Raw genomic sequence first — 8,156 nt, 5'->3', positions numbered from 1 at the left:
CCCTCGGCATACACAGTGGAAACTTTTCCAAACTGGCTTTTGGGCTCCTCTGCCCCCCCAACACTTCCAACAGCACTCTGTAAGGCTGTAAAATCAGGGCTTCTGGCTGAACACTCGGCATCATCCTGCTCCTGGCCTTCTGCTGAGCTTTGACACAAACCCCTCAGCACATTCCAGGCTTCACAGGCCGACTCAATGCCTTCCAAATACGGCAACAGCTTAGCGTGTACGCTTGCTCTCAACATGCAGATCTCAGCTCTCTCAGCTTTCTCTCTCTGCATCTTCTCCTCCAGAAAAGCAGACTTCAGCTTTCCTGCATCTCTGTCCACCAGCCCCGCAATTTCAGCAGCAGCCGGTTCGCTTGGGGACGGCTGTTTCTTGCTTATGTCCCACAAGCCAGTTGCCCAAAACCAGGCTCTCACCCTTCTAACCCAGGTTTCCCACGACTGGGTGGTGAGCTCTTCAAGCTCTTCAAGCTTCTCAAGCGGAACTTCAAACACCTCTAGGTCATCTGCCATCTTTCTCCCGTTCTCCCCAGGCGCCCCAAGCTGTACTCACAGATCACCAGCTCTTCCGGCTCCTGTCCGTGGAGAAACGATTCCTTGCTGCTCTTGGCACTGTTGCATTCAGCACAGGCAAACCTTTGCGTCTTTCAGCTAGCTGCTTGCCTCAGATACAGGCCTCCGCTTCCGGTCAGCTTCACTGCCTCCGAACGCAGACTTCAAACATTCCGGCAGCCTCCAGTGACAGCTTTACAAGCAGTAATTACGGCCCATAACCTGTTGATTTATTAGTGCGTGACCTGCTAATTGATTTACGGTCCAATTAGCTCTTTACAGCGGTCCGGCACGCTTCCCACTCAGCGGCGCAATCTGCTTCGTTCCGGCACGCCTAGCAGAGTAAAACACAGCGGCAAACTGTCACGTAGCTTCCGACAAATACACAGAGCACCAGATTGTCCATTTACAGCTCTTTATTGCATCGTTTCTCAGAAAACTCCAGGACTTCTCGCAGCCATGACAAACTGCGTCTTTCTCTCTCAAAGACCGAGAGGAACAGTCAGAAAACTCCTCCCAGCTTCCAAAGCTGACGCCAGAATGTTGAGGCATCATGGGAACAACTTAACCTCTTTTTTTAAAAAAGGGAATTCGTGGAAGGAAACTGGGGTGGATCTGGGGAAAAATCTTTTTTTTCTATTTTTGTAAATGATATGGGAGGGAGGTAAGATTGTGTAATTTAAATTGGATAGTGGGTTAAACAAATTAAGTTTTAAATGGGGAGTGAGAGATTGTAGAACTAAATTCATGAAAGGGGAATACAGCTGGGAGGGGGAAGGGGGAGTCCCAGAAAGTTGGTATTGAAAGTAAGGCTTTAAGTGTATTTTATCTTTGTATTTCTATATTTTTTGGAAACTTTAATAAATATGATTTTTTTTTAAAGTGATGACACCTATAAAATCAGCCAAGGCAATTTGCACGGCAGCATTTGTTATGAATAAATGCTGCTGTTCAGTCTGTGAGAAGGGCAGATATATTGATGCAACATCAGAACCGCTCAAAGCTATAGCACGTGAACGTCCTTTGATAACAATGTCTGATGTGGATTCAACAACGGAATAAATGTTTTTAGGTGGGGTGTGTGGTAAATGTAGCCATTCTATAATGCAGATTGTCTTCTTCTTTTCTGTCTGAGCATATAAATTCCTGTTGGCAACAATGGTGTAGCAAACACTGCCAGATGCAGCTTGTGTGCAGCACCTCTAGGTGGTGCATGCGGAAAGGTTTCAATGCTTCACCCACAAAATGTTGACAAAGTGTAGGGGAGTTCCGCATGCCTTGAGGCAGGACAACCCACTGATATCACTGGGTGGGCTGCGAATTGTTATATACTGGCAATGTAAAAGCAAACCGTTCCCTGTCTGCTGGAGCCAGTGGGATGAAGATGGTTCAATGTGGCCGAAAGTCAATTGTTCAGAATGACCGCTCCCCGCTTAAAACGGGGGGCGCCCTTTGCGTGGGCGCGTGCAGCCCCTAGACCTGGAGCGGCCCCAACAGCATAGGCTTGGCTTTGCCTTCCCTCAGGTGTGATACCTGGAGGTCTCCGCCTACCTCAGTCAGTTGTCCAATCCCACCTGGGGGAAGCGTTGCCAAGGAGACCAGGCCAGGTAGGGGAGGGATTACCTGCCCACACAATAGAGGGAGGATCTCACCTAGGAATCCTCACTTGGCTCCAGAGCTTCTCCCACCCTACCCACCCTCAGTTAATGTCTTATTTTGCAGGTTAACTTTTCTTCACAGGTTTTTGCAGGTTAACTTTTCTTCACAGGTATGCGGGCGCTGCTACGTTAAGGTCGCTGTTAAAGGGCCGGAAAGGAATTTCCCTGCATTGGCAGGTTTCGCCTTTCCCGTAGCAAAACGTCACAACTTTGGCGGTATCAGGCCTTGGGCGGAATCCTTTTGTCCATCTTCCTCTTGCGGCGGCGATACCAGGGTTCCCCGTTAAAGGGGTTTTCTGAAGGGAGGCTTTGGCCGTACACCGAAAGGTTGTCATTGCTCTCCCCTGCGGCGGCGGCGTTACGGGGGCGGCCATCTCTGCTTGAACATATGTTCTCCAGAGCTGGCCCATCCCCCACACACACACTGGATAACCCTGATGCTCCCTAGGTCCCCGGCTGGGGACCAGGGAGGGAGAACGCCCAATGCCTGAGCCAAGGTCTACCCACATTTGAAATTTAATAAAGTTGTGGCCAATTTAATCCCATAGCACGTTGTCTTGAGTCGTTATTCCACATGACGGGGGGACCGTGCAGGATCTGGGGACTCCGCCTGCCCACGCAAATAAGCTGTTCAGAAACAGCTGGTGCCGCTGCTGCTGATTTTTCTTTTGGTAGAGGCCACTGTTCTACCCCCACTGGGGTATCAGTGATCCTGGTTTGCCACACTGGAAACAAGTTGTATCGGTGGCTACAGGCTGGTTTTCATTTAGCGCTGCTGCCAGCAGATGAGCCTTGTGGGTGGCTGTACCAACAGACTGACAAATGCGAAGCATGGCTGCTGTGTCTGTGGCAGGATTGTGTATCATCGGTTGTAACGCAACCTTACAATCCTCATTGGCATTTTCAAAGGCCAATTGTTTGATAATTATTTGTTTGGCTTCAGGATTTTCAATTTGACGACTCACTGCTGTAAGCAGCCTGTCCATAAAGGAAGAATATGATTCTCTTGCCTCTTGCCTGATTGAACCCCACCTTGATTGAATACTGGTGGGTTCTGGGATTTTTCTCATTGCTTGTTTAGCAGCAAGAGCAGTGTCCCTCAATAAGATTTGCAGCAGTGTGGCTTGCACTGAAGCTTGAGTGAAAGGACCACGCCCCATCATGGCATCTATGACGTCTGCAAGGGTAATATTTGGATTATTTCCCCTGATTTGTTGAAACAAAGCTGGAGCATAAGCACGGCAGGCAGTTTCCCATTCGTGGGCAAACAAAACACCTGCTGATTGGGGTAACACTGTACGTGCCAAAAGCTTGATGTCATCTGGAACCAAAAGCTGGGCTAATGTGGCTTCCAAAAGAGCCTGTGTAAATGGGGCTTGAAGTCCATTTGTCCTTACTGACAATTGCAGCTCTTTCAAGATTTTAAAGTCAAAAGGTTGGTGTGTCACTGAAAGTAGCTGGAGTGAGTGCCAAGCCAGGAATCATGCTTCTTTTCAAACCATGTTCTGAAGTTTGTTTCATGATCAGAACAATCCTCTCAAGTGATTGTTTTCACCCTGCTTTAAAAGCAACACTTCAAAGAACGGCTCAAAAAAATAAATACACAAAAAAAAACCTTAGCAAAACAGGATTCCCAATGAAATGGTCTGCCTCACAGCCAGAGGCTCTACTCCAAGGAAGCACTGAGGAGGAGTGTGACAGTTTGGAGCTTTGCTGTGTGTTCTCTGATCTGGTGACACATGCTGTCTGTTGAAGTTGAATGGGGAGGGGCCCTTAGATGTCTGAAAGAGTTCTGGGACTTGCTGGTTAATGGGATTTTCTGCCGTCCTCAGCGGATGCTCAGCCCTTCTGTCTATTCCAGCTGTAGTGTTTCAGAAAGTTGCTTTGAGCCAAACACACTCCCCTTTGAAAGTTTCAAGATCTCAAGTCTCAAATGTTTGGTAGCCAAGAGCATGGCTTAATTAGAATTGGAAACACTATTGAAAAGGTTTACTTTTCAAATACATTTAAGTAGGAATTACTCAGCCTTGGAGAAGCCCCTTCCTTGGGTCTCTGTCACTCACCTGTCAGTCACTCATCCATTCTGAATGGGTAGAAAGAAGCACAGAGCTATGACATACAGAGAGGCGTCAGGCAACCTCACTGGAGGAGGACTGGTGATTCTGGCCATGTATCTGAGTCAGTAATCACAACGCAGAGAATTGCCAGAGTTAGAATTAATCATCCTAGCAGAGACTGCTTAGAAGTATGGAATTCAACAACAATCAATCATGCAGAGATGCAACGGAGAACATTTTCTGAAATTAGAAAAAGCTGCCCAGTGCTGGGGAATGACCCCAGTCATGTCCAGTGTGGGAGAGACATGGCAGGATTAACCACCCTGTGCTCTTTCAGCAACTTTCTCTGTGGTCAAGAGCTGTAGGTGCTCATCAAATGGAAGCCCTACTTCCATCTACTGCTCTGAAGTAGGGTCATCTCTGCCTCCAGGTTTTCAACTTTTATGTACATCTTCTGAAAATGCACAAACCTTTTCTCTTGTATGAATGATGCCAGGTTTTAGCTCACTGGTTCCTTTATTTTATCCAGTTTTCTGTTTGGAATCTTAATGGCTCCCCCTTTGTATTTTTTTTAAAATAATTTTTATTAACTGGCTAATCACATCAAATTAAATCACATCATATAAATTCCAAATTACAAAGCCAAATTTTTAAATTTTGTTGGGGGAACCCATACTTCAAGATCCAAAGGGGGATTCAGATCATCTTCTTTACTGCGTTAATGTCCAAATCAGTCCCAATCAGTCCAAACAAAGTTCATAATTCTATCCAGTCTTATCTTGGTGTTTCCACATCATATCTTATTCATATAATTTCTCTTTTTCCTTTACGATCTCTTCTGTTGGTCTCCTTAAGCCGATAGCAAGTATAATAATCCTGTGTGGATTTCCCGTTCCTCCACTAAGTCCAGATGGTTTCCATATATCTCCTTAGTAGATAACCTCGTTCTTTCCATCGTAAATTTTGGCATTTGTCGCTCTTAAGTCCCACCGAGGAGTTGATCCACGATATGTAAACAACTCTATTTCTCTCTTTCTCCTCCCAGACCCAAGAGCTCCAACAATGCCTCCCAAAATGGCGACGGCATTTTTAACTGCGTCATTCCAGAACTCTTAGCTTTCCAGCTTCATCTTGAAACATTGCTTTGGATCGAAAGTTTATCTCCACACAGCCTTAAATCCACAGCTTAAGTCCTTAGTTTCTGACTCATTAGGGGAGGGGATTCTTGTTAAATCACATAAAAAAAGGAAGGCAGGTTTTCTCCCCCCTCCCCCATTTGTCATACCATATCTTGACGTATCTTCTCATATTTTATTCTTGTCTTGTTATCAGAGATCTCTTCTGTCAGCAGTCTTTACTCCCCTTTTTCCTTGAAGCATGTGCAATTAATCTTGTCCAAATTGTTTCTTTTAAAGATCATTTGCAACTAGCGGCGCGAATCAGGAACGGCGTCCAGGAGAGCCGGAAATCCCACAGGAGGGCTTTGTGCCTAGTGCCCCCACCCCCATAAATTCGGGGGTGGTATAGGGCACAGCAGGCAAGGGCCGTCCCCCGCACAATTCTGCACCTCCTCCCAATTGCTTAGCCCAGCCATACTGAATTCTGTCTGTTGATCACACTCAAACACAACAAGGGACTAGGGATGGAGGAGAAATGTGATTCAATTTGCATTTAAAGGCAAACCTACTTAATTTGCACTTCCCAAAACAAAATGAGTACTGAAGTGCAGCCATTGTTTGAAATCCACACTTGCTGAATTTTGCAAGGTTGTCCTCCAGTCAAGCCATGTGTCCAGAAATGCATGTATTAGGGAAATAACATACAGAAATGTATTACATTAATTTAAATTGTTTTACAAAAATACATTAGGCAAGTTATACATACAAACTATGTGCATGTTATGAGAAATTTGCACTAAAAATGCTGGTGATTTTTTCTTTTAATTGCAAACTGATGTGGGAATGTGGCAAAATATTTTTAAGGTGACATGGAAATGAGGAGAGCTAAACTTAAGACATGGGTATAGCCAAGGAGGGGCAGATCCAAAAATATTATTGAAAAGCATTGAAAGTACTCAATTATCTGAGGTTCTGCTCCCCCTCAGCAGAAGCCTGGCCCCCACAATGTCTTATTTATGGTGTATTTTTGCCTGTGACTTAAGAAACTGAAACTGAAAGATTCTACCGTCCTTACAAGGGAAGTAACCTAGGCACTATCTCTCATTCAGTTCTGTAGCTTGGGGGTTCCTTCTACTGGAACCTTCGCCAACCTGGGGCTGGAAGCTGCAGGAGGGGAGGAGAGGGCTCTTGAGCTGGGGTCCTGCTCATGGGTTTCCCTTTGGGGCATTCACTGTGGGAGCAGGATCCTGAATTAGATGGGTCATTGGCCTGACCCAGCAGGTTTTTCTTAGTTTCCTATGTTCACATGCTGGTTTAAGAATAATCAATGTAGGTGATGTATTTTGGAGAGGTTCTGGCCCTATCGGGTTCTTTATAAGGGTGCTTTGTATGCTGCCATTCTTTCTGAAGGCACCTTGGTATCTCTGGTCCCAGCCCATGCCCTCATGCCATAGACCTGGCTGTTCCTTTCTCTCCTTGCAGGCTGAAGAGAAGCAGAAGGCCTCAGCTGCATTTGCTCAGCTCCACACTGCCATGGAGATCCTGGGAATTGTGGTGGAGGAGCAGAAGGCCATCTGGCGAGTTTTGGCCGCCATCTGCCACCTGGGTGCTGCAGGGGCTTGCAAAGGTAAGACTAACGGCTGGCAAAGGTGGCATTTTGGGCTGGGTGGTTCTACAAGGAGACTGCTGTGCTGGATCCATCTGCTGCAGCCTGAGAAAGGAGATGATGGAGATGTCCCTGCTTTGCAGGCTGCATGGTGCAGCATTTCAGAAAATCAAGCCATCTGCTTGGGCTCATTTGTCTGAATTCCCTGCCCCCTTTTAGCCTATCCTTCTAGGAGCATTACAGAAAGTCAATGGATCTCAGTTCAGCCTCTCTGCTTGAGAGGCTGCTGTTTTCATATAATGCTGGTCTTGCACAAGGCCTGCTCTTGGAGATCCCTGGAGTGGGAGGAGAGCCAGAGAAAGTGCAAGACCCTCCAATATCAAGAATCACAAAACAGAGAAACCAGTAGGAGAACACTTCAATCTCCCAGGACATTCTATACAAGATCTCAAAGTAGCTGTTTTACTACAAAGGAATTTCAGAAATAGACTGGAAAGAGAAGCTGCTGAATTGCAACTCATTACCAAACTTAAAACAACGGAGACACCTGGTCTGAACAGAGACATTGGATTCTTATCTCATTATACATGACTAAGCCACTTCTCACCTTCTCACCCCTTGCCTTTTCCTGTAAGACCTACTACAGTCGTTAAGAGTCGTCAACAGGCTCATCAGGCTCATCTCAGCTATCTGCCAATCTCCGATTCCCACCACCCTTCTGAGTAATACCCCTCCCCACCTTCTCTATATATAGAAGGATCTGGCAACTTCTGTTTCAGTGTATCTGAAGAAGTGTGCATGCACACGAAAGCTTATACCAAGAACTAACTTAGTTGGTCTTTAAGGTGCTACAGGAAGGAATTTTTTTATTTTGACTATGGCAGACCAACACGGCTACCCATCTGTAACTCCCACAATGAGGTCACTGTTATTCTTCTGTCCCTTAATTTTGACCCAAATGCTCTCACTTTGGCATTGAGGTTCTAAATCTTGGATCTCTTCACAGGTATACACATCCCTGACATATAACGCCACTCCTCCTCCTTTCTTGTCTGGTCTGTTTCTCTGAAATAGATTGTATCCCCCCATTATTACATTCCAATCATGGGACTTATCCCACCAGGTTTCAGTGATGCCTATTATGTCATATTTAGTTTGTT

Source organism: Podarcis bocagei (assembly GCF_964188305.1).
Source record: "Podarcis bocagei genome assembly, chromosome: W".
In the NCBI taxonomy this organism is placed as follows: domain Eukaryota; kingdom Metazoa; phylum Chordata; class Lepidosauria; order Squamata; family Lacertidae; genus Podarcis; species Podarcis bocagei.
The sequence above is the reverse complement of the archived record's forward strand: the minus strand, read 5'-3'. Positions refer to the sequence as shown.